The sequence below is a fragment of the Haliaeetus albicilla genome, chromosome 8 (assembly GCF_947461875.1).
Source record: "Haliaeetus albicilla chromosome 8, bHalAlb1.1, whole genome shotgun sequence".
Lineage (NCBI taxonomy): Eukaryota > Metazoa > Chordata > Aves > Accipitriformes > Accipitridae > Haliaeetus > Haliaeetus albicilla.
The window spans coordinates 9,702,727-9,726,581 of NC_091490.1; the positions used below are offsets into that span (position 1 = coordinate 9,702,727).

Sequence of the window (23,855 nt, forward strand, 5' to 3'; positions counted from 1 at the left end):
CAGGAAAAGGGGGAAAAGGTGCAACCTGTGATCCAGCAGTGACAACGGAGTTCAGCTGGTGTGATAAGGGGCAATGTGAGTGACAAGACTGTGCATTAGTATGCTACAGCCCCACTCATGCCTACGCTTTCATTTCTGCTAGCAAACATTTCTTTGTGAATAAATCTACTTTCTTGGCAATGCTGTGTTAGTGCTTTAGTTTCATTAAAGAGCCTGGAAACACCCCAGTGGTTCAGGCTGAGATATATAATACTGCTAACACAGATTTGTTTCATAACCCACAAACTATTAAAAATATTAGTGTCCTCCTGGGAGTTGCCTTTCAAGATTCCCTTTCTCTTTCTCTCTCACTTTCAGAGCTGTGCTAAGACAGGCAGCAATAATGCAAAGCAAGCTCAATTTATTCAGCTAAAAAAATAGATAACACAGTATTTTACTACTTCTGAGCACTTTCTTCGTCTGAATGTTGCTTTGTGTTCCACTTTTTATCCAATGTAAACAGCCATAAAGGAGAGTTGCTGAGACAACATGTGGACATTTCAAAAGGTAGACTTTACCCGTCCAAAGGGAGATGACTTTTGTTGGGAGTGAATTTAGTCTGGGACTTTGTAACGGGATATGTTGGTCCCTTCAAGACCGAGCAGGGAGCTCCAAGTCCCTTCAGGACTGAACAGATCTGTATGTGTGTTGGGGGTCTTTATTCCACCCGTCTGACAAAGAAAATAATAACTGAAAGAAAAGTTAACGGTCCCCGGAGGGAACTCGAGCGGTGAGTAGGTCCAATGTCCAAGGTGAGGGCTTTGGGACATTGGGGGAGCAGAGGTCTCCTGGGAGCCGCAGTGGATGGGGCTGGTGGGACCTGTGGGTCTGGGAGCAAGGACGGGAGGCTGGCTCCAAAACCCCCTCTCCTGTCAGCCAACATTGCTCAGGGAGACAGAGGTGCCAGCAGTTTCTTCTTGGTGGGGAGACGTCTACCAGCTTATGTTTTACTTTTGGTGCCAGAACTGTGTGTGGGAAGGCGTCTGGAAAGCCGACGGGGATGTTAAGAGGAAGGAAGCTCCAGGTGGTGCTCCAGGGTTTGTCTCTGAGTTTTGTTAATGCACCTTTCGGGGTGTTTGTTTGGACTTTGGCACTGGGCATCCAGGGAGGAGATGAGACAAGGAGCCCAGAGTCGTGGGGTGTGGAAGCAGCCTTGCTGTCCAGAGCATCGGACAGCATCGTGGATGAACTGGAGTATCATCTGTTAGAGACGGGCAGGAAAGCCTGTATTTCAGGAACTAAAAGCCCATTTCAACCTTTGTTATGTTGTGTTCACTTAGGCATAGTGTCCATAGCTTTCCCCTTCACTTATCTCCTAGGAGGGTCAGAATTGAGTGGAAATTGTTACGAGGAGCTCTTATGCTGCTTCTGTTATTAATGTCCATCACAATAGCACCAAGAGGTCCCAGCAGACATCAGAGCTTCCCAGCCTACCATTCCTACGTGGTTTCTGCTGCTCGCTCGTGTAGCACAGGCTACTCCTACCTATTTAAGGAAAAGAAAGGGTGGAGGGAAAGTGGGCTTTTTGTTTTACAGAAAGGGGATGGAGCACAAAGACAAGCAATAACTTGCCCAAAGTCACCCAGGGAGTCACAGACAGAACTGGGAACTGTGATGTAGTTCTCTTTCATCCCAGTCAGTATCCTACCCGCAAAATAATCCAGTTTAGTTCTGCTGAAAAAGCGAAATTTATAAATATTTGCTTAAATCCTAACTACTTTGCATAGCAACCTGATTCGTGTAAAAGTTTTTATATGATTGGCAAGTCAAAGCTTGAGCTTTTTTTTTTTTTCTGGGTCATTTGAAGAAAGTGTGAAGAAACTTCTGAACTGCCAAATCCAAATCTGAACCAAATTTTCCCTGCTTTGAACTCTGCTTATTGCAGACTGTAATAACATTCATCCACATTTCATAGGGTATCCTTGCAGATGGAAGGAAATACAGTAGCGCTGTTTGACACAGAAGAAATTAGATTTACGTGAAATTCCCTTTCCCTGTGTCCCTCATTTTATTTCCAACAGACCTACAGTTAACAATCAGCAGTGTTTCACTTTCAGACAGTGTGGTTTTCATTACAGAGGCTAAGGGAGTTTAAAATACTCTCTGAGCACGCAGCATACATAACATCCTACCCCATTTCTTTTGATTTCCCTTTGCGGCACTAGCGTTACAGATGCTGTACAGAATGTGTTAGAGGACACTGCTTTTATTTGCCATCATTACAAGGAGGAAATATATTTAGAGACATCTGTTCAGGCTCTTTGATTTCAGCTGAATGTAAGACATCTTTGATGAAGAGTTGGTTTTGGAGCACGGTTGTGTCAAAGCCTGGCAGGCGTGCAAGTCAAGGGAATATGGCATTGCAACATGCCTCCAGCCTAACCGGCAGGTGTGGACAGCATGGCTTTACTGAGAGGGGGAATTGAAGCTCTCACCTTGTCAGAGTTACCTTTCCTCGGTGGGAAGTTCAGCTCTGTTGAGGTTTCACTCGGGGTCGGCTCCGCTCGGCGCAGAGGGAGAGGAACCTCAACGTGGGGAGTGATCCCGTATGCCGGAGGCTTCCTTCCCTCCGCACGGCAATACAGCGGGAAGGGTGCAGTGCCTCCATCTCGCCCCACAGACCATAGGCGTCCTTTTCTTGCCAGATTCGGAGCCTGAAATAAAGTAGGCACTTTTGTTTTTGGAAAGTGAAGCATGCTTTTCCTAGGAGCTGGGGTACTTTAGGAGGTGCTACTGAGACTGAGCTGGACAGAGTTGTGTGCCTTTTTCTGAAGAAATGGCGAAATTTCAAAGACAACACTGGGGATTTTGAGAAGCAGAGAGGGTTTTCGAGTATACTCCCTGTCTGTTGGCTTTCAGATCCATGCTCGGGTAAAAACTAGGAGCAGTTGTTTTCCTTATAGGGGCTGAGATACATTCACACATTGGATTATACCTTGCAAGAGCTTGTTTCCAGAGTAGCTCCTTACATGATGCCAAAACTTGTAAGGATGAATTACGTGGGGCTCCTGAGAACATGAAGGGCTTGTTCTGACTTTGCTTCTGCCCACCTGATCTTTAGGCTATATTACTGTCAACTACTCTCAGCCCTAATAGAAAAGGGCAAAAAGAAAGATCTTAGAGGTCACGTACTTTGTAAATACAGTTTTAAGGTTTTTTCCTTTCTACCCAGTTTTAGAGTATATCCCTTGAAACAAAAAGTCATGTCTTAAAGAATTTGCTTTCTACATTTGGATTTCCATAAATATGACAAGCAATATTCAATTTATGTAAACTCCTTTTTAGTTTGGCATACCACACACCGCAGACATCATATGACATATGCATCATCGTAGGACTTGATATGACATTTACTTCTTGCTGTGTGAAAACTATATAGCAGCACAAATAGCATAGCTCACTTTTAGTGGTGTGAATCCATGGTAGGTGACTAATGCTGTACTCATTTGTAGTCAATATAGGTAGAAAATCAGGCTTTGGAGTTAAAAAATCATCAGAGACATGCTTATTTTTATCAAAATAAGACAATATGGGATAAGAATAAATTTAATTAAAAAAATTATGTAAATCTAGGTTTGCAGCTTTCATGACCACAGGTAGGAAATACTGGAGGCTTCGTAGTTCAGACTTTGCAGTGACTGGGGATGATCCAGCTTTTCATAAAGCTTCCTTTTATTCTCTAAAGTGCTAATCTCATATATAGTTGCTTAGAAAAGCAGGGAAATCCTCAATGAAAATTTATAACCACATTAAACAGTTTCTGGGACACTTCTTTATAAAAAATAAAGGAAATCAAACACTTCAGAATATATATATGTTATATATATATATATATATATACAGATGTGTGTATGTATATATATATAAATCAGCAATATTAGAGCAAAGCAGTGTAGGTTACAGCTTTGCCTGGAAAATCCTCATCAGCAGAATGCCAGGCTGAATTATAGATCAGAGAAGATCCCTGGTGTTCTCTGTGCTAAATGCTTTATGGTGCAGTGAGTTCATTGACTCTAGTGTCAATACTGGTGACATATTCGATACACCTCATTTAAAAAGTGCTATCAAAACTTATACGGTGGACAGCTGAGTTCTTGACTGTATAACTTGTTGGGGTTTTCTCTTTTTACCCAAATGTGTCTGTTTTCTGTGAGAAGTTGGATCCATGTTGAAAGCCCATTGGCCAAACCTAATATTGTTCATTCCAAGAGACTTTGGTGGGTGGCCAAAGGATTAGAGATTTTTTCAACAAAAGTGCAATATTTTCCATTAGAAAAATCCCCTATGATTTTCTGGGAAACTCTAGTACTTAGCTTCCCATGTATCTTCTCTTTGTCATCATTGTCACAAACTGACTGGCATTTCTCGCTGACATTTTTAGAAAAGAATATTTGTACTAGAAACAATGCAAATAAAAATACATTGGCAGAAACGAGTGACATTTACAGTATGATATAGTCCTGACATTTTTATGCCACCAGTGGGAATTTCACCTGTTTGATAACTGATCCTGTCATTCCTCCATCATATGGGTAGACCCGTTCAGCTCAATACAACTACTTAACTAACATCCCCAGTCTGCTCTCTAGTGAAACTCGTGGCTGGGAAAGGAGGTGAAACGAAGCCTAATGTTGTAGATAATGAGCAATGCTGTTGACTGACTGCACTGTGATGAACCTCAGTCACCACCTTCGTTAGAATAGCAAGGTTTGAACCAGGAACCTTATGTGCTACTTAATATGTAACTAATTATGTCTTGCAATTCAGAGGCATGATTAATTCATAATCTCTATGGAATAGACACAGAGGGTCCTATAGGACATTTTTCCTGCAGGGTTGTCGAAGTCCTGGTCTAGAGATGAAACTGCCCTTTATGCCGAGGTCTAGCACAAGACGCGTGCACTGGTGTCTGGCCTTACTTAGAGATGTGAATTTCAGTTGAAGGATTTTCTGACATCCTTCATCTCTGTTGAAAAAGGTTGAACATTTGAAGATGGCAAAAAGGAGCCGTGCAAAACCAACTGAAATTTGGGAGAATTTCTTACACTGGTAGATGTGGTCTATTTAGCGTGCCAAGTTGGAGGTGAGGAGGTGCCTTGATTCCATGACCAGGTACAAGTACTGGATACCAAGTGACACTTGGGTGTACCCAGGAAGGACATAATTAACACCAGCAGCAGGAAACAGATTCTAGTGAGACTGTTATTAAAAAAAGGGCACTGCTTCTGACAGAGAGTGTGATTACCCGCTCTGGGACAAGTCACCAAAGCCAGGGCTGGGTTCTCAATCTCCTCACAAGTTTTAGAGTGGGTGTGATTTTCATATTCAACCCAATGCCTTCCTGGAAGAGACATCCTCTGTATCTTCTAGGGGGGGATGGCCTCAAGACCATATTGAAACAATGCAATCAGCCTGAGAACTAGTGATACTTTTATGTTTAGGTTATTTCAGGTTTAAGCAACGGAGGGGAGGTCAAATCAAATAATCTGATAATCACTTCTGACCTTATATCTGTGAGTCTGGGAGGAAGGAGGGATGATTGCTGAGGAAGAGCTTAGGTACCAAAATGCTTTGCTTATTTTTTCAAAGTTCTGCAGCTGTTGTAGTGAAAAGATACTGCCTCTTCCAGCAAAACTTGTCCTGCTTATAAACCCTCCATGTAGTTTTGCAATGTTAAAGAAGATTCGTGCTAGCATTATTTCATTAAGACACAAATAGGTCAACACCAGTGGAATCTAAGAAGTGATGAGCACTGATCAATTAAATCCTGACTGAACAGTTTTTCTTAAAAATAAGGCACATTCATTGACATTGAGTATGATTCACTGGCCTGTGTTGATTTTGATGGCAAATGAATGACTTCATATTTCATTTCACTAATGCTTTGATACAGCCTAGCTTTATTGATTTGATTGATTTTTTTCATTTTGACATGAAATATCTTCATCTATTGTACTCCAGAAGTAGAATTAGAATTAGATGTTGTTAGTCTATCAAAGGAAGAGGAAACAATTTTGCTGTTACTGAAATTAAATGCTTCAGCAGGTTCAAAATGCATTGTTTGTTGTTGTGTTTCTTTTTATTCCCCAAGTTTTGCTCCAGGAGAAATTTTGAAAACTTGCCTTTTTTGTTCTCAATTTGGAATGAAGACAGGCTTCGTGCTTGGTCTTCGGCTGAGCAGAAATGCGGCTTCCTTGCATTGCAGAGAGAGAACAAACAATAAAATGATGCTGACATCTCTGGAGAAAAAGCCCTCCAGGTGAACAGATTTTAAAAGCTGGAAAAAAGCAACATGCTTGGAGTGGGAATTAGAATTCAAATCCATTTTGTCCATGTCTGGTTAAAAAAAAAAAAACAAACAACAAAACCCCTATGTTTTGAAGCAGTGGTCTGCTGTTGCCAATTCCTTTTGCTCCACTCAGTGCCGCAAAAGAGGTGAAGAGCAGAGCCGAGGAGGCAGACAGAGGTACGTTATAGCTCTGCAGTTTCAGTGACTGGGAGAGCAAACAGTACTGATTTTTTGACGTCAGTTCATAATCAAGACAGACTGGAAAGGGTTGTGCAAGTGAAAGAAAGGGCCAGAACCAGGTCAGCTGAAGGCAGACTCCAACAACACGTCGTTTATCTGGTTGCGAGAAATTTCTGATTTTTCTAGGGCATGTGAATCTACCCACTTCAGTGAGACAAAACAGGACACTGTGGGTTTTCATATGAGAAATTTCTTCTTCTCAGCCAGTGAAGAGCTAGAAAAAAAAGAGGGCAGCTTCCAATTTCTGAAGCAATGAAGAAATAAGTTAGGATCTAGAGGTGGGGGAGAGACAGAGAGTGTTGGTTCAAAATAATTCAGAAAAGGTCAAGAGTTGATGTTCCTTGGCAGGTGCTGAAGGTCGCAAAACTTTTATTTTCATGCTTCTCTCAACAGAGAAAGGCATGTTCAGGCAGAAATTTTCAGAGGAATTAGGTTTGCTGCTTTTGACCTGCATGTGTTCTGGGAAGAAGAGATGAATAAATTGCAGGTGTCGAACTAGTTAGGGTAGCCAGGTAGCCGTCAGAAAGAAGTACCCCTTTCAAGCCAAATTATTCTAGCAAACCAAACCTTTTGCTCCATAAAGCAACCCACAATTTCTAGTATGCTAAATGTTATAGCCCTTAGGAAAAAGAGAAACACAAACACAGGAAGCAAGGAATGACGCAGAAACAGTTTTGTTAGAGGGAGGTTTGATTTCTCTTCCAACACAGTGTTCTTGGGTTTGTTGTTTAGTTTTGATACTGGGCTTTTTTTTTTTTTTTTTCTCCTTGTGGTAATGGCACATGTAGCTGGTTTTGTTTTCTACGTGCCAGGTAGTAATTAAAATTAGCAGTTTCGTAATCAGCATCTCGGCCTTGGGCGCTAGAAATAGATGTACTAAATAATGCCAAAAGTTGTTTCAAAACCAAAGGAGACTGATGGTGAGGACCTCTACTGAGGCAACTCTGTTGACTTAAGTGCGTCCAGGTGCGTCCCTCATGTGGGAGGGGATGAAGCCCAACGTTTCAGTCAAGTCTTGTTGTCTGCTGTCCCAGGCAGAAGGTAACAGGTTGTGTGAACTTTGCCACGACTTGGCCTCAAATCTTATGAGTAACATCTTGTGATGGAGATCAAGATCACGTCCTTGAAATCTGTCCATGGAGATGAACCAAGCCTTGCTACACAGCCCAAGCCCTGGCACACATAGTGCAAGCCACTTTCTGCTGTTAAAGTCATTTTTGCTTTAGCTCTTCTGCAGTTCAGCAGTGGGTGAGGACGCTCTGAGGAGGTTTTGTTTCCTCAGGAGAAAGCCAGATGGACATCAGCTTCACCCTCGCTGAGGAGAGAGAGCAAAGGAAGGAGTACAGCCTCCACCTTCCCATCCTGCTTGGCATCTTCTCACTCCTTGATGGGAAGCCAGGGACAGGGACACAGTCAGTCAGCCCCAAAACATCTTCAGCAGCGGGAATTCACACCAGCCAGCCTCATACATATATCACCCCTGCCGGAAAGCCTACAAAGGGACCGAAATCTTGATGGTCTCCCATCATAACCCATCCCTGCATTTCTCCTGCTGCTGGATCCGTGCACAGACTCACCGCATGGGCTCCATCTGCACCAGCAGCGATGGGTGTGGGACAGACTGGGGCTGCCGTCACCCGGGGATGGCACCTTCCCTCTGTCCCCTGCAAGCACCGATGTCCTCTCTGCTCCCTCCCCAGGAGCCGGGAGCTGGTCCAGCGAGGCCAGCCAGCGCTAAAACCAAACTCTGCTTTTTTACTTATTTTATTGCAGTCCGCGAAGAGTGGGCATTGGCTGTGTCAGGCGGCTGTGGTCTCGGCGGATTGTGTTTGTGGTCGGGCGCTCGGGATTCCTGATTTCTAGTCCTGGCGCTGCCGTTTGCTCAGTGTGTGGCCTTGGAAGACTCACTTAGCTCTGCAGCGCGGCAGATTTTCCTTCTGTTGGATGGGGAATTGACACCTGCATTGCTGAAGGGCCAAGCCACAGCTGGGATAAACAGTAGTGTCTTGCTCGTAATGATCTTATACTAGCAGCTCAGAGGGAAGACATTAAAATAAAGGGTGTTACATGCGAATCCTGCAGCGGTTACCTTTCCATCCCAGACACGAAGATGCTGAGTTCATGGGTCATTCTTTGCCAATTCTTTGAAAAGAAGATATATCATCAAATTGCACCAGCTACTGAAGGTTCACATATTGGCTTATTTCTTTCAGGGCAAGCAGGGTGCTGATCTAACTGGTAGAAAAGAGTTGCATTAATAATGGGATGCTGCACGGCAGTCTGGGAATGAAGGGGGGATGAAGCTCCTTGGCTCACCCTTCCTCTCTCTGAAATGCTCAGGAGCTGTGCTTGGAGGTTAATCTGCTTAAGGGGCTCCTAACTCTGCCCAGAGCTGGCTCTGTTACTGGGTGCATGTTTCGTAATGATGAAGGACCCTGTTCTGACTTTTGGATGTTGGAGCTGCTCGTTGTAGTGTTGTGGAAAACAGTGTCAGAATCTGGCTGCTCCCTCATTTAAAAAACTCAGGGAAACTAAACTTTGTGGAGACAGCTTCTGAACGTACTGCTTAATCAGAGAAAACATGGTTTCGTTGATACAATGAGTAGGACTGCATATGCAGAGTTGTGTGCCTCAGTTTCCCCAGCTATAGAAGGGAAGGGATTTTCTTCATTGCTCTAACAAGAGGGGATGAATTACTGTAGCTTAGACATTGCCTAAGCTAAGTCCCTGGATGGAAACCCTTCCCATCTTCCTCACCACTGACAAACCTCTGTGACCCTGTTGTCTCTGAGCAGTCAAAGGCACCTGAAGTCCTGAATCCTTGCTGTGAATAGCAGACAGTGCTGATGTCTCTGTAAGGATGGAGGTCTCAAGTGAGAAACCAAGTTGGGGGTGATTCCTACGTGTGCCCACATGACTGACTTAGGAAGGAGTCTGCTCCTTTTGCCTCGAGAAGGAACTGGGTGAAGCAAAAAGTCGTTCCACCATAATTTTGTCTGAGAGTCTTAAGCGTGTATTGGCCTGTTCCCTGGAGAAGTGGAAGGAAGGCTGAAGAGTCCAGGTTCTCATTATATTTGGCTGCCTCAATGCCCGTGGCAGTAACCTCAGCAGAATCCACCATCAGCTGCTGCAACAGGAGATCTTTGTAAGGTGTAAAGGCATCAAGCTGAAGAAGTATATGGTAAAACAATACCACATGTTGAAAGCACAATAGGAGTAAGTCCATTTTGGCACAGCCTTCCACATGAAATCCCTTTTAATTTCAGTGACGTCACACTCCCGGTCTCAGGGAACCTATAGCAATATTTTCTGTGTCATAAATAAATCCACTTGGGGACTAATAAACTAAACTGTTGCTAATTTGTAATGTGCCACTTTTGCAGCAGTATCCAAAATTCATATGCACTAAGATTCCAGGGCTGGAAAGAATGAGGTGGCTTGTCCCTAACCACTGCTTAACTTTTTAAGTTACACTGGTGAGTCGGGTGCAGTTTGGCTTTTAGTGAGACCCCTGGGGAAGCAAGGCCGTCTTAGCGTACGGTCTTAAAAAAAGGCTATTAAAATAAAAGCATACCTATAAATAAAATAAAATGCAGGGAAATGATGTCTTTGTGACCAAAGCAGGAACACTTGTGCCATTCAGGGGCCTCGCTTGCACTTCTGACTATCACCACTGATAAGCACGAGCAACTTTGCCTCAATATAGTTTATAGGCACAGGTGGGCCTTCTTGCATTTAAGATCTCTCTGCTTGGGATTATTGCCTGGCTCAAGGAGGCCTTTCAGTCTGGTTGTGAGCAGAGGGAAGGGGAGTGTGGCATCTCAGCGGGGCAGGTTGGTGCTTTCTGGTGTAGTGGGTAACAGCTGGTTATTATTCTGATTGCGAGTGTCCCACGTGTACCTTGGTCTCCCTCTTTCAGTGTGTTGTGGTCTGCTTGTCGGGGCCAATTTTAGATTAGGCTGAACTTTTTCCAAGGTAAAAGTAGTACTCCAGGAAACACAGAGATGCTGCTTCTCCAGGGCAGATCTTCCATGCAAGCTGTCAGGAGACTGTTTTGAATTTGCCCCTTTTGTTGCCACCAGAGAAGGTGATGTTCTCTGTTTTGTCACACCTGGGAGTAGAAAATTTTGCTCTTTCAACTTTTTGGGCTCATATCAGCATGAAAGTAAGTGTCAGAGGACTGGGATTTCTCTCAGGACACAACGCCTTTTTCCTGACAGCTCTTTGGGTGGTTCATGACTGGCAGAGTGTTCGAAGCAACCTCAGACAACTGAGTACCCTACTGTTATCACAGAACCATCAAGCCCCTCTTTGCCTCCTCTTTGAAAACCCTTTGTGTCAAGGACTGGCCTTATCCTCCCATTATATAGATAATATGCAACATCTCTCACAGTGAAATGGCATTCTCTCCCAAGATGAAGCTGACAGATCCTCCTGCACAACCAACAGTAGATGAATAATCAAATACTTTGAGATTGTAGTTTGCTATACCATGAAAATAAAGATTTGCCAGTTCTGTCCTGAAGGAGTTATGGTCTGCCACAGACTTCCTATGTGGTTCTGGGTAAATGGGTTAAAGCATGTCTCTCTTCCCTGAGAAGGGATCCCAGATCATCTTTTTGTCTTCATATTGTCACTAGAAAGGTGGATGGGACAGCTGAAGTTCGCACATTGCAATGGGCTTGTGCATGCAGTCCATAACTAATCCACTGGGCACCAGCCAGCAAAGCCCCTCAAGGTCTTCCCAGCAGTACCAGCTAGGGCATTGAGCAGAAATGCTGATAGTGAAGGTCATGCAAGCACCATAGACAAACAATGCCTGACAGCCCGAGCTTCTGCAGTGTTGGTTTTGTTCTGTATTTTTACTAGATAAGAGCTCATGTCCTGTTACCGTTTCCCTGTGGCTGTATGTCAGCCCTGTGATTCTGCTGCGCCATTTGTAAAGGGAGGGCATTACAGCCCATCGTGAAGGCTGGAGGAGAACTCCAGGTGAAACAGGTCTCCCGTTTTAGCAGCTTCTCCAACTTGCTGTCCATGAGTGAATAATTGGCATCCGTCTGGAAAACCTTCTCACACTTTCTATCATGATCAAACTTGATCTTCTTACTCAGAGGAGACCCACCAAATGTGGTGGTTCGGCAGATAAACCAGTATAGGTTTAAGTAAGTCCTAATAGGAAGAAGTATTGTTGAGTGTTTATTGCAGGGTCAGGATCTCTCATATTAAGCTTTCCCTTCAGCACTGGCAACCCACCCAAAAGTAACATCTAGGAGTTCAGGTATATGGGACCTTTGGGAACTCACTAAGTTGCTGCCTGCCTGCAGAGCTCCCGAACAGGCTGCATGAGCCCTCTTAAATGGTGGTTAAGTCAAGGTACCTTCCTGTGCAGTTGTGGCAGGCTAAGGGTTGGCATGTGGACAGCTATTTAACACTTTATCTGACATGCTAACTTGCTACATCGCAGTAACTTCAACTGTGGTTTGCATTCTTAGGGCATGAGACTCCTTCCTACCCCATCTCTCCCCAAAACACTTATAACCATAGGGGGGCTTAAGCTAGTCTCCACATGAAAATAAATTTGGGGTTGTCCATATCAGCCTTTAGTTTGGATTAGGAGCTTGCTTTTAAAATATATCCCTCAGTCTTACCCCTGTTGCACCTTAGTGCTTATTGCGGATTCAACAGGCATTCAGTCCATGGGACCAGCCTCGTGCTAAGCCAAAATAAACCTCCCAAAATGTATATAATGTTTATATCAGGCCCCACCTCTCCCCTGATCCGTTCCTGTCGGGCCACACTACTTGCCAATTTAGCCAATTCAGACTTTGATTTTTTATAGCTTCCCCCAACCCCTCCTCCATCTCACAGGTTACAAGAAACCCTTTTCACACAGTTTCACTGTAGTCAGTGTGCATTGGTGCAACTCACAGGGGCAGGATTTACTCACGTGAGTAGAGAATGTGAAGTTAGACTATAAGCTGTGGAAAATTATCATTGTTGACTTTTGGATGCTGTTAGCTGACCTAGGCTGACTTGCACCAACTAAGTCTATTGTTACTTCGTTAGCTGTATCTTCATGTTCAGTCCTATTTATCTATCAATACATTTTGTGCTAACAGCATTATTGCAGGACCAGAGGATTATATTATCCAGATAGTCTGAGCTCATCAAGTCTTGCAATGCTTTTATATCCTTCCTCATTAGGAAAGGATCCTGAGTGATTAGCTAGTATGTGATTGCCATAGCCAAAGTAAGATTTCTTTCCCTGACATTATCCAATACACTGAGCAGTGGTAGAGCCTTTTCCTCCCTTCCCTTCCCTTCCCTTCCCTTCCCTTCCCTTTCCCTTTCCCCTTCCCCTTCCCCTTCCCCTTCCCCTTCCCCTTCCCCTTCTCCTTTTCTCCCTTTCCCATTTTCTCCCTTCCCCTTCCCCTTTTCTCCCTTTCCCCTTTCTCCCTTTCCATGCCCTGCCCCTTTTCTCCCTTTCCCCTTTTCTCCCTTTCCCCTTCCCTTTCCCCTTTTCTCCCTTTCCCCTTTTCTCCCTTTCCCCTTTTCTCCCTTTCCCCTTTTCTCCCTTTCCATGCCCTGCCCCTTTTCTCCCTTTCCCCTTTTCTCCCTTTCCATGCCCTGCCATCTGGCTTTGCTGGGCTGGAAAGTCACAGAAGTCGTTTTCTGTCAATTTGCTGATACCTTCTTGCTCTCCTAGCCTGGCACAGAATCTGCTTTCATTAATTTTCCTTACAGGAATACATGTGCACTTCAGCATGAGGTCTGACAACCTCAACCCTCCAGGCATGACTAATTCCCATTTACAAGACCACTACAAAATCCGTCAGATCAAAAGTGTCAGGAAGTCAGGAAAACCCCGGCGTGTTCGGCAGGCTGGAGCTGGTCTCCCTGTGCTGCGTGACAGAGTGCGCTCGGTCGCCCACGCGTTGCTGCAGTAAGGTCAAGTCGAAGTGGCACTTGGGAGGAACAGGAGGTGGAGGGGAGGGAAGGAGGGTTTCACGAGCACCCAGTGATGTATCGTTTAATACCGCGCTGTTCGTAGCCAGACACCGTGGCTCTAATAACAGCCAGGGTTATGGCAACGATACAGATTGCAACTAAGGAGTTACGAGATGTCTTGTGGTGTTTGAAAGCCTGGGGGTGGAGACTTTTGTGGGGTTGAGTTTGAAAGTAGGAAAACAGCAGTACAAAGCCGCTGACAAGTTTTTTGGAAGTTGCCTTCAAAGTTTTTTCTTTATGCTGTTAAGGAGTGGCGGTAGTGATAATCCCAACTGGTTGTGGGTTTGATGTGGGTTGGGATTTTTTGATAGTGTCTTTCATACAAGCATGTCTTAGAATTGAGAAACAGGATGAGTAGAGTGTCCCAAATATCTCTCTGGTGGTCTTAGCCAACAGCTTCTTCTCAACCAAACTCTCAATGACTTCAGCTCCCTGTGAGACCAATTCTGAGTGCTCCTCAAAAATCCCACCCAAAGAGACAGAAATCAATGTTACACAGACAGTCTGTGGGTCAGTCTCTTGATACATTCAGTCATAGCCCACAAAGCCAGCACAGAAGAAAAGGAATAAAAACTTGCACAGATGTGAGGTCTGAAAGAACAAGAGAACTCCGTGAATGAGGCCTCAGGAGGCAGGAGGTGGCATTGAGTCACAAAAATGAGGTTTGTATTTAGTTGCCCGAAGGGAGCTGGAAAAAAGAGTGAGAGAGAAAGACAGGGTCTAGGGGGAACAAACCCTGGAGAGGAGGCAGTATTGAAAATAAATGATCTTGATTTCCGTTGCAAGCATGACCCTTGGACTTCAGCAGGGCTGTTTTATGGACACAACTCATGTACAAATCTGGGTTGGAGCACACAGGAGAGATGTATAGACGGCTGATTCAGCAACTTTGCTGGCTTTTTCACTTGGAATTGTTTGAGCGCCTTTTCATTTTCCCCTTTGGACTTCAGGATGAGGATTTCAACATTGTTTAAAACCTTCTCAATCACGTCTCTGAAACCAAAACCTGGTACGAACTATGAGAAGGTGGTTTTCTAGAGCTTCTGTTCTAACCTGGAAAGTGCTGGATTCTCTCTGTGTGGGCCTGATCCAAGATCCATAGAAATCAATCTTAGGCTTGCCATATACTTTAATAGAAATTGGACCAAATTGCAGAAGTTTCCTATTCTTCTGGCCCATTTCTGTGGATTTTTGCCCACTCAATTTTAAAGAACAATTTATATCATGAGAAACAAACCACTTTTGTTGTGTTTTTCTGTGTTTGGATTTTTTTGCTTAATGTTCTTTCCTTACTGGCTGAGAAATGATGGCTGTGACTTTTTTATTGTTTTAATGGGACATGAGGAAGAACAGTGATTCAAATACTTGCTAAAGGAAGTTTTCTCACTGAACTTGAAAGTAGAAAGGTTGGTGTGAATGATGCCCCACTTGAGTAGTCAGAAGAAATGCGAAGTCCATCATTTGACGACCAATTACTGTGCAGCGTCTGAGGCTTTAGCCTGGAAAGCAGCAATGCTGTGGCAGAAAATACCATGCTAATTGAAGACAGCTCCTCTCCGTGACTGGCTCTTCCCACCTCTGTGCATCACAGTCCTTTGGGACATGGGTTCATGAGGCTGTACCAAGTGACTCATCTCCGTCTTCCTGTCACCCCTTCGCAAGAAGGAATCCCATTGTCTCTCACTCTCCTCTTACCAAAGGGGATTTATCCAAACCCACATCAGGAAAGCTAACCCACATCTTCTAAACACAAGTTAGTGTCTTTACCACTGGGCACAAACTTACTTTCTTTCTAGCTCCGTTGCAAGTCAATACTGAGACACATTGGCAGAGCTCGCATATGAATTAGGGCTGGAACAGCAGAAAAATTGTATGGGTGGTTGAGCTGAGGTAATTAGTTTTTGTTAGCTGAGTCTGTAATCCTCTGGCATTCGGTATCCTGCAGTCTGCTGGGATTGTCACAGCCTTCACCACCACGGGTCCTCAGCACCTACTGCAGCTCTGGGCCACCCGTGCAGTTTCGAGCTCTGTTGCATGTCAGATTGCGTTATTACACGTGGGGAGTTTACACAAAACGTGCCACCTGCTAGCAGCCTGCCTGACCGCACTTCAAATTCAGCCCGAGCTGTGAAGCCCAAACACTTTGCCTGTGCAGAGCAGAGCAAGGGGAAGCATCGTCTCTCCAGGGCTTGTGTCTCCAGGATGAAGACCTACATGGATTCCTTGAGGGCTGAGTTTACTGCTCAGCCTTCCCTTCACATCATCTCTGCCTCATCACCTTTTTTCTCAGGACTTGTAGGAACATAATTGCTTGGAGATCTGTACCCTGTCCATCACCTGTTGTAAGAACAGGCAATAAACGCAGTAGCCTTGAACAAGAAGGCTGCAAAACTAACACAGGGACAAATGAATTCTTGTCCCTTCAGGCTTCCAACGCCTTATACACTTTATTGTCAAGGATGAAGAAATATGATGGAAATCATCCACTTACTTCAGCAAATATAAAAATCGAAATAAACTCAGGAGTGTTTCATCTTTTTTTTTTTTTCTCTAAGCCTTGTTTAGTTAATGAAGCTTGTAGTTCGCATCACTTTTTTGACAGCTTGTACTAATAACTTTGTACAGCCTGCAGGATAAATGTCTGCTGATGGAAATGAGAGGGATCCTTTACATATCCTGTACATATGTGAACAGTAGCCCAAAACCCTCCTGCTCAGCCTTTTGCAGGGATGCAAGTGTTGCGTTTCTTGTTTTGGGTTTAGGGTTTGGATTTTTATTTTCCATCTTAATGTACTAACTCAGAATTAATAAATATTTTAGAACAAAGTTGGAGCGGCTCACTTAGGGTTAGATCTGACCATAAGCATTTGATGAATGGGCTTCAATTTAAATGCCAGTGGTTGGGATAGTGGCAGGCGGTGGCTGCCACTTGAATCCTACAGCATCTACATGTTCCAGCCACAGTGGACCTCATTTAATGAGGCAAATTTAGTAGGGGTTTAGCCTGACCTCTGGGATTTTTGAAGCTGCATTTGAGAAGCTCCACTAAGGAGAACGGAAAGATGTCTAAGTAAACGTGACTCTCTGAAGGAAATATCTCCATCACCTATAAGAAACTGTTAAAATCGGTCCCTCTAAAGTTGTCCCTTCAGTCAATTTTTGTAATGTATAGGCAAAGGAAAGAGTCCCTCACCTTCACGGTGTAATCAGTGGAGTGGTGTAGCTTGGTGCAAATCCGTCAGCTTAAAGGAGTTACTGCTAGATTATACCAGTGAGAACCTGAAAAATATCACCTGTAAATAACTGATAAAATGTTTGAAAACCTCAAGGATGCTGAGTTCTGATTTAGCGCAGCTCAATTTCAGCCAAGCCAGTATTGGTCTGAGATGAGTTTTATTGACATGAAGCTGCTTCAGTGAATCACGCTTCATTTCTCCTTGCTGACAGTCAAGCAAAGATGTGTCTCTGAGTGGTAAGCTCTGCTACAGTGTAAGTGGTGGCATTACTTACCTGAGCCTCTTCAAGGAAATGCTGAGTGCTGCTGGTTATATGGACCAGCTACTTACAAACCTCTTCTGATTTTAAGGTTTGTCATAATCTTCCTCTAAAAGGGTTGAGTTGTGCTGCACCACTGACTTGAGAGGGTACAGAATTGTGCCCTAGCTGGGGAACTAGTTCAGAATACGAATTGTAAGCTTACTATTATGAATCTGTCGTTATTATGAGTTAGCGTGGTATTAACAAAGTGATGGTACTGGGCAGCAAAGGATCTAGAATGTAATAACCAGTGATTTATTGCTTGTTAAATTGACCGTTGGAGTTAGATGAGCGCTTCCTGAGCCTGGCCTTGCCATTTTCTATTGAGTGAAACACATTTTCTAGTGTTAGCCTTTTTTAATTGAAAGCCATGTAAGCCTTTTGAGAGGCAGTGGGGAATCCAACAACTGTAGATCTTTTAAAGAAAACAAATAGACTGTCATCTGTTGCAGCATTGTCACATTGGTTTCCATTTACAACTGGAAAAATAAAAAGAGGCTAAAGACTATTCCTATTATTTTCCCTTGATTTGTTTCTTTCTTTGCTTGCATGTGTGGGTGGGTTGTTAAAGTTTTTGTCTTGCTTCATTTTGCAATTTTTTATGGCCCACATTCTGATGTGTTGCAGCTCATCTGCAGGCTGCGAGGCTGCACTGCACCAGGGTGGGCAGTGTTTGATTTCTGCTTATAACTCAAACATGTAGTAAGTGGGTAGGTTATAGTTTAGGGAGTGGGAGGAAGACAGTAAAACTAAGTGTTTGGGAACTTTTCAAAATGTCCAATGACCACAGTTCTATGTAGGAGGAGATGTCCTTCCCATCCCTCTCCTCCTCCTGTTTCTGAATGGTTTTGCAGAGCGGCTAAGGCTAAGGCTTTGCTAAACTGAAAATGCCGCAGCCTGGAATGATAATCAAAAAAGATGCGTGTTGTTATAAACACTCAGTCATTTTTCTTCTTTCTTGTGGAGTTGTTATTAAGCCCAGAGGTTCAGAAGTTCAAAAATATAAAGGAATAATTTGTACAAGAAAAGAAAGGACTCTATTTCACAAGCCATTGATGCTTCCACTGGGAATTAGCAGTAGCTGTTAGAGTAGCCGGGGTCATACAGAGCAACCATGCATTCTGCTCCCACTTAGGAAACCCCTAATTTTTAACTTTTTAACAGCCACAAGCTTACGTTTCTGGCAATGAAAAGTGGAGGGAATGTTTGAGGAGCTCTTATTAAAAAAATAAACTTCAAATGATGATTGACTCCCCTTTTATATCTCTAGAATGGGGCCCATAAATCTCAACAGTTTTCTCTTCAATGGCTACTTGTTCTTTTTGGTTGGTGACAACTTCTATTTTAAGCAAGCTCAATTCTTAAATTAACCCTTGTGTTGACTCAAGCCTCCTTGTTTGTCTTTGCTTTGCTCCCACGGATGGAGAAAAGCTTAGCGTATGGTAATGGATCCATTCGCATTTCATGGTTGACATGAAATGTGGGCATCGGTGTGTCGCTGGAAGAGGGAGGAACCAGACTTCAGGAGATCTGCTTCCAAAGAAAGCACTGAGCTCACAATTACTGAGACTCCTCTTTGGGTCCTTAACATAGGATTTCCGATAGGCAGATGAGCACTGAAGGTTTAACTTATTTGAGCACAAATATTCAAATTCACGTGTGGGTATTCAAACTCCTGGTCCCATCCAGTATGGGTGGGTTCTGGCACTCCTTCCTTTATCGTGCTTTTTCATAGCAACTATAGGGATATAGCTGTCCAGCGATCCCTGGATTTTTCCTGTGTTTAGAATGAAATCCAACCTTTGAAGCCTCGGAACAAAATACCTAATATAAAACCCCCAAAAGTCTCAAGCAGCGTCAGCCACTGAACCTACCAGAAGACACAGCTGAAAAACGGGTTGACGAGTGCTGTGCCCATGGGTGTCTGTTAGCTACTGAGTCTCCTTCACAGGTATGCAAGCCCTGGGAGCCAGCAATACTCATACTCCAGTGCCTGCCTGTGTGTGGCCAGCCAAATTTGGAAGCTCTATCTTATATCTTTCTGTCAGTGACCTGTTATACAGTCCTGGGGCCTAATGCTTGTGTCAACATGAGGTTAGGTTTCATGGCATCCTGAGCAGAGCAGGAATGTCCTGGCTTATATTTGTCTCCCCAGGAGAGACAGAGGGTGGGAGAGAAACATTCAGCAGCTACTGGGCAATCTTCTGCCATCTCTTGACAGGTAGTGATATAAATCAGGGGCTTGAGTGGGACACAAAGGCAAGACCTTGTTGTTCTGTTTAGATCCTTATCAGCCGTGATTAATTCAGTGCTATAGGTGGAAGGATAAATGTGGCTTCCTGTAATCTTAATTGTTTCCACCAGCCTTTGAACTGATGCATCCATCTGGTAGCATTTAGTTTACAAAGGGTCAAACTATGCCCAAGACTACGCGTTAGGCAGCAGGACCGGTTCTTGAGAAATGCCAGTGCCAGCTGGGAATTGGTCTCTTGGTCATACAGTACAACTGAGACATGGGGACTCGAGTTAGTCCTGAATAGGTGGCTGGAAACTTTTAGGTGCCAGAGCTTCTGAATTTATTAGAGAGGAGACTGGTAAAAGTGCCTTAAGTTGGCTAGGGATGGGCTGGAGACTTCATACCATGCTACAAGGACTTCTGCTCTGCCAGTCCCAATGCTCTTATGACAAGTCCAAAGAGAAGACAATGTGGATTGCTTTTCTCAAGCAACTCCCATTGTAATTGAAAGAGATTTTGTGGATCTTTCACAGAACTACTATCTTCTTGCATCGGGAGTCCTTCCTCTCCTCTCAAGACTCTTTAATGGCTCAGGTCTGCCATCTTTGCAAGTAACTGACTCATACACTCATCCATCTACCTTCAGCGCTGTTCACAGTGCTTGACTTTGCTTTGACATTCTTGTGTACAAAACATTCCCATGATAATAACTTGAAAAATACTATGCTAGTTTTACTCCCTCTTTAACATGGCCATGTACCTATGGGAATTTCTGAAAAGGGCAACAGTCTTGATATATTTGGTGGAGAGGGTGTGTTTTGAAAGCAGAAAAATCGTTGGCAAATGCAGCTTGCAAGGATCAGAACTAACTTATTTCAGCTGACAGCTTTGGAGAAAACTAGCATTGCTAAGTTTCAAATTAGTGTGGGTAGACACTAATAAGAAAATTTAGGGCTAGCAGTTCAGAGGGAATAGTTTATTGCTTTTTGGTTAATCCCTTTTCAATTTCTATCAGCATAGAAAGAGCAGAGCTTTTTCTCTCAGTCATTTCTGCCCAAAGCAAAATGTATTGAAAACAGGCAAACTAAATGTAATTCAGCTTCCTAAAAGCAAAGAGGAGAGGTCACCCCATCAGAAAAAGGAGAGTCAGAATTTTCAGTTTAAACAAGACTCCGTGAAGTCTTTGTCTTAGTAATGTTTGTATCCTAATGCTTTGAATCCAGTAACTTCTAGTTACCAGAGCTCAGTGAAGAATGTTTCCTGGGTAACTTCTTTTGCAATCCATTCAATTTTTGCCTCTCTATATTTACTGTCTGACATTTTTCTCAGATGTATTCATGGTTTGGAGTAATTTACTGAATAATTCCAGACCTACAGCTCATTTCTAAGTCATCCTGAGCATTTGCTATTCAAAATCCAAGTTAAGTTTCTTAGAATTTGATAATTATATCTCAAAATTCGAAGAACAATTAAATGACAAGCATAACAGCTCTTATACAGAATATAAACATGGAGCAAAATTCCCTGTCAAGTGAATTAGCAAAGCATGGTTGGGGCAAACTAAGCTGACCAGCTTCCATCTGCAAAGAACTTGGTCTGTAAAACCACCTGAACCTACTCCCCATCTTACCTAATTTAGGGAAGGTAAAAAGATCATGAGCAGGGAAAAAATGCAGAACAGATGTTATCTTCAAAATGAGCTGATCCCCCACAGATTTGTGGAGGATGTCATTTCCTACCCCCTGCATTATCCCCTTCTCCTCCTCCAGGGTGTGCAGGCAGGATTTCAGCAGGTGTAAATCATCAGAACTGCTAAATTACACCAGCTGAGAGTGGCTCTGGAACTCCTTGTGCTCCTAGGAGTTAGGCTTAAGAAGTCAAACCTGGAGGTGATCCTCTGTGCTCTGCCTGGTACCCACAGCACTGCTTTGGGATTCCTCGTTTAATGTCTTCCCTACTGTCCTGAGGTAGAGGAGTGGGCTGAAGCCTTGAGCTCCAGCCCCACGGTCACGATTGTGCAAAAGGCTGCTCTTCATCTGTATTATTCCAAGGCAACAGCAAAGAGATTTGCTTTGGGGAGTTGGTTTCTTTCACCTTGGGGTCTCCAGGACTTGTCTGAGCTGTGTCCCCATGTGCAATGCCTTCAATGGCTGTAGGGTTTCTGGGAATCTTCCTGGTGAAGCACAGCTGTACAGGGAACAACCTGCTGAACGTTTATGGAGTGTTTCAGGGGATGGCTTGCTTGCACGTGGGTGTATTTACAGAGCATCAGTATTAAACAGGCAACGAAAAAGAGGGGATGGGGAAAGGATTTTTTGGCTCTACTTCTGGGAGTGCATCTAAGGAGCAATGAGATGTGGCTAAAGGGGCAGAAGGTGAACCTGTGGCTTATCTCTTTCACGTATTTTTCTCTGCTGTTTCTGTGTGTGGACCAGGATGGTGCCTGGAAACAGTATTAATTACCTTTATTATTATTTATGTGGAGAAGTATCCCACCTTCAGAAATATTTGAAGCTGTGCAAAGAATATTTTTCTAGATCCTTTCTTCCTAGTTAGAAGAAAAACGAAAACCAAAATGTTACTTGAACGAAGTGCTTTCTTCAGAATTTGCTAATTTGTGTAAATGTTTTACAGCAACATCTGATTCTTTGCTCTAGCCAGGAGAGCAAAAATCTGTGAACGCTATTCTTTATTCCTTAGCAGTATATCCTCTCTGGTAGCTGGTTTCACAGCTGTTCTCTGACTGGAGTGGAGACTGTTTAGCCTAGGCTTAAAAAAGCTTCAAGCAATATGATCTTTTAGTCTCAATTATAAAGAAAATATGGCAGTTATAGCTGTCTCTTGATAGATAACCTCCCATAATTAATAAACAACAGAATTACATTGGGGGAGCCTAATATATAGTAGAAAATAAAGTGTCTGAATTTGTCATTCTGACCTTGAAAGCTAACAGAGTAGTTTGTTACAAATAATTAATTTTATAAATTTCTTCTATCTTGGCAACTTGACTGTGAATAGATTGCAGTTTCCTTTAAGGTATTTGTTAGCTGAATTTATTTGCTGAATAATTGATGTAAATAACTCAGTGAATAGTAAGTAATTATTCTTGGCCTCCACTTAGTTTGAAGGCAAGTGCTTGGCTACAAGTAAATGATATTAGAAATTTGAGCTGCTGTGATTTGATGGGTAGGTCACCTTCTTTCCCTGGCTAACTGAATTTTAAATAATTTTTATGTAACTTGCTCCTTCCAGGCAAAAATCCTGTAGACTGCAACAGGGCTGTAACACTATACGAGGGGTATACAGCATTCCCCAGGCCATAAGGGCAGCAGCGATGGATCTGATGCCGCCTCCTCTTGCGCATGTGCCCTGAGCTCCAAAGTGACTTTTTTTTTTGTCTTGGGCATCTCTGCCTTTACATTTGCCCTTTGCCGTGTCTCCCTCAAAGGCAGCTGAAGCAGGAGATGCTGCATTTCTTTCTTGTTAAATTCCTGGCTGCGTCTGTAGCTTTTCCTATCTGTCCCCTTCGACAGAGGACCTGGGGATGAGGTCGGTGGTTGCTGCTCCTCCAGTGCAGTGCAGGCTGGCCAGGGGGCTTGCAGAGAGGGTTGCAGCTCTGTGTTAAAATCCGTGTATCGGTCGCAGTGTGTGGATCGGTGAGAGCATTTTAAAGGGTCATTTTCAGTGGCAGGCTGCCTTTGAGGAGCACGGTGGCGTAGCTCTAGCCTTAACACTCCTGCAAAGCGCCTGCTTGTCTTCCCGGTGAATTATGATTGATCACCTTCGGTGCCCTTTCCCAGGCTTTGATAAAATATGCCTCCGAGCAGTTGTCTGTAGGATTTTTGTGGCCATCTGTTGTTACCCAGGGCTGTAATGTCACTGCCTAATTGCGCTGGCTTTTTTCTGGAGGAGGAGGTGGCCCGGGATATGGACTGTTCACTCGCACGCTGCTTCTGCACCCAAAAACCCTTTCGCCATCAGCGGGAGGATCAGGGTGAACCCTACCTTTTGGGCCCAGGGACACTTGGGCCAATGCAGCATCGTTATTCACAAAAATCACGCTGTTTGTTCCGGGCTCTTTCCTCTGATGCTTTTAAAGAAATGAGCCTTTTGCTCGGGCTGCTGGTGTGACGGGCAGTGCACTACGCGCCCCATGTGCAGGCTCCCTGTCCCAGAGCTGCTGCATCAAAGCACGGAGGGCTGGAGCTGCTGCCAGTGCTCCCCAAATTACATGCTTTACAAGGTCTGCATTACAACCCTGAAGCTGATCGTGAGCATGTAACTGTGAATTTCTAGGAGGAAAGAGGGATTACCCTGGTGAGGCCACCCAGGGATCACCATGCCCCATAGCAGCTGGCACAGGTGGGATCCCATCAGCTGTCCCGATTCATGATGTGGGTTTTCCTCTAGGTGAGGAAGACCTGAAGTGAGTAGGCTGCAAGATTAAGCCCTCTGTTTGTTAACAGACATGGGGTACCTCATGCTTGTTCACCATTTCTCCCAATG

General features: G+C 43.9%; 1 protein-coding gene across 1 annotated transcript in view; it reads left to right on the forward strand.

The window, feature by feature from the left end:
• The window catches only part of TRABD2B (TraB domain containing 2B), a 298,587-nt gene that overhangs the window by 126,464 nt on the left and 148,268 nt on the right, over window positions 1-23,855 (forward strand). The window lies entirely within an intron of this gene.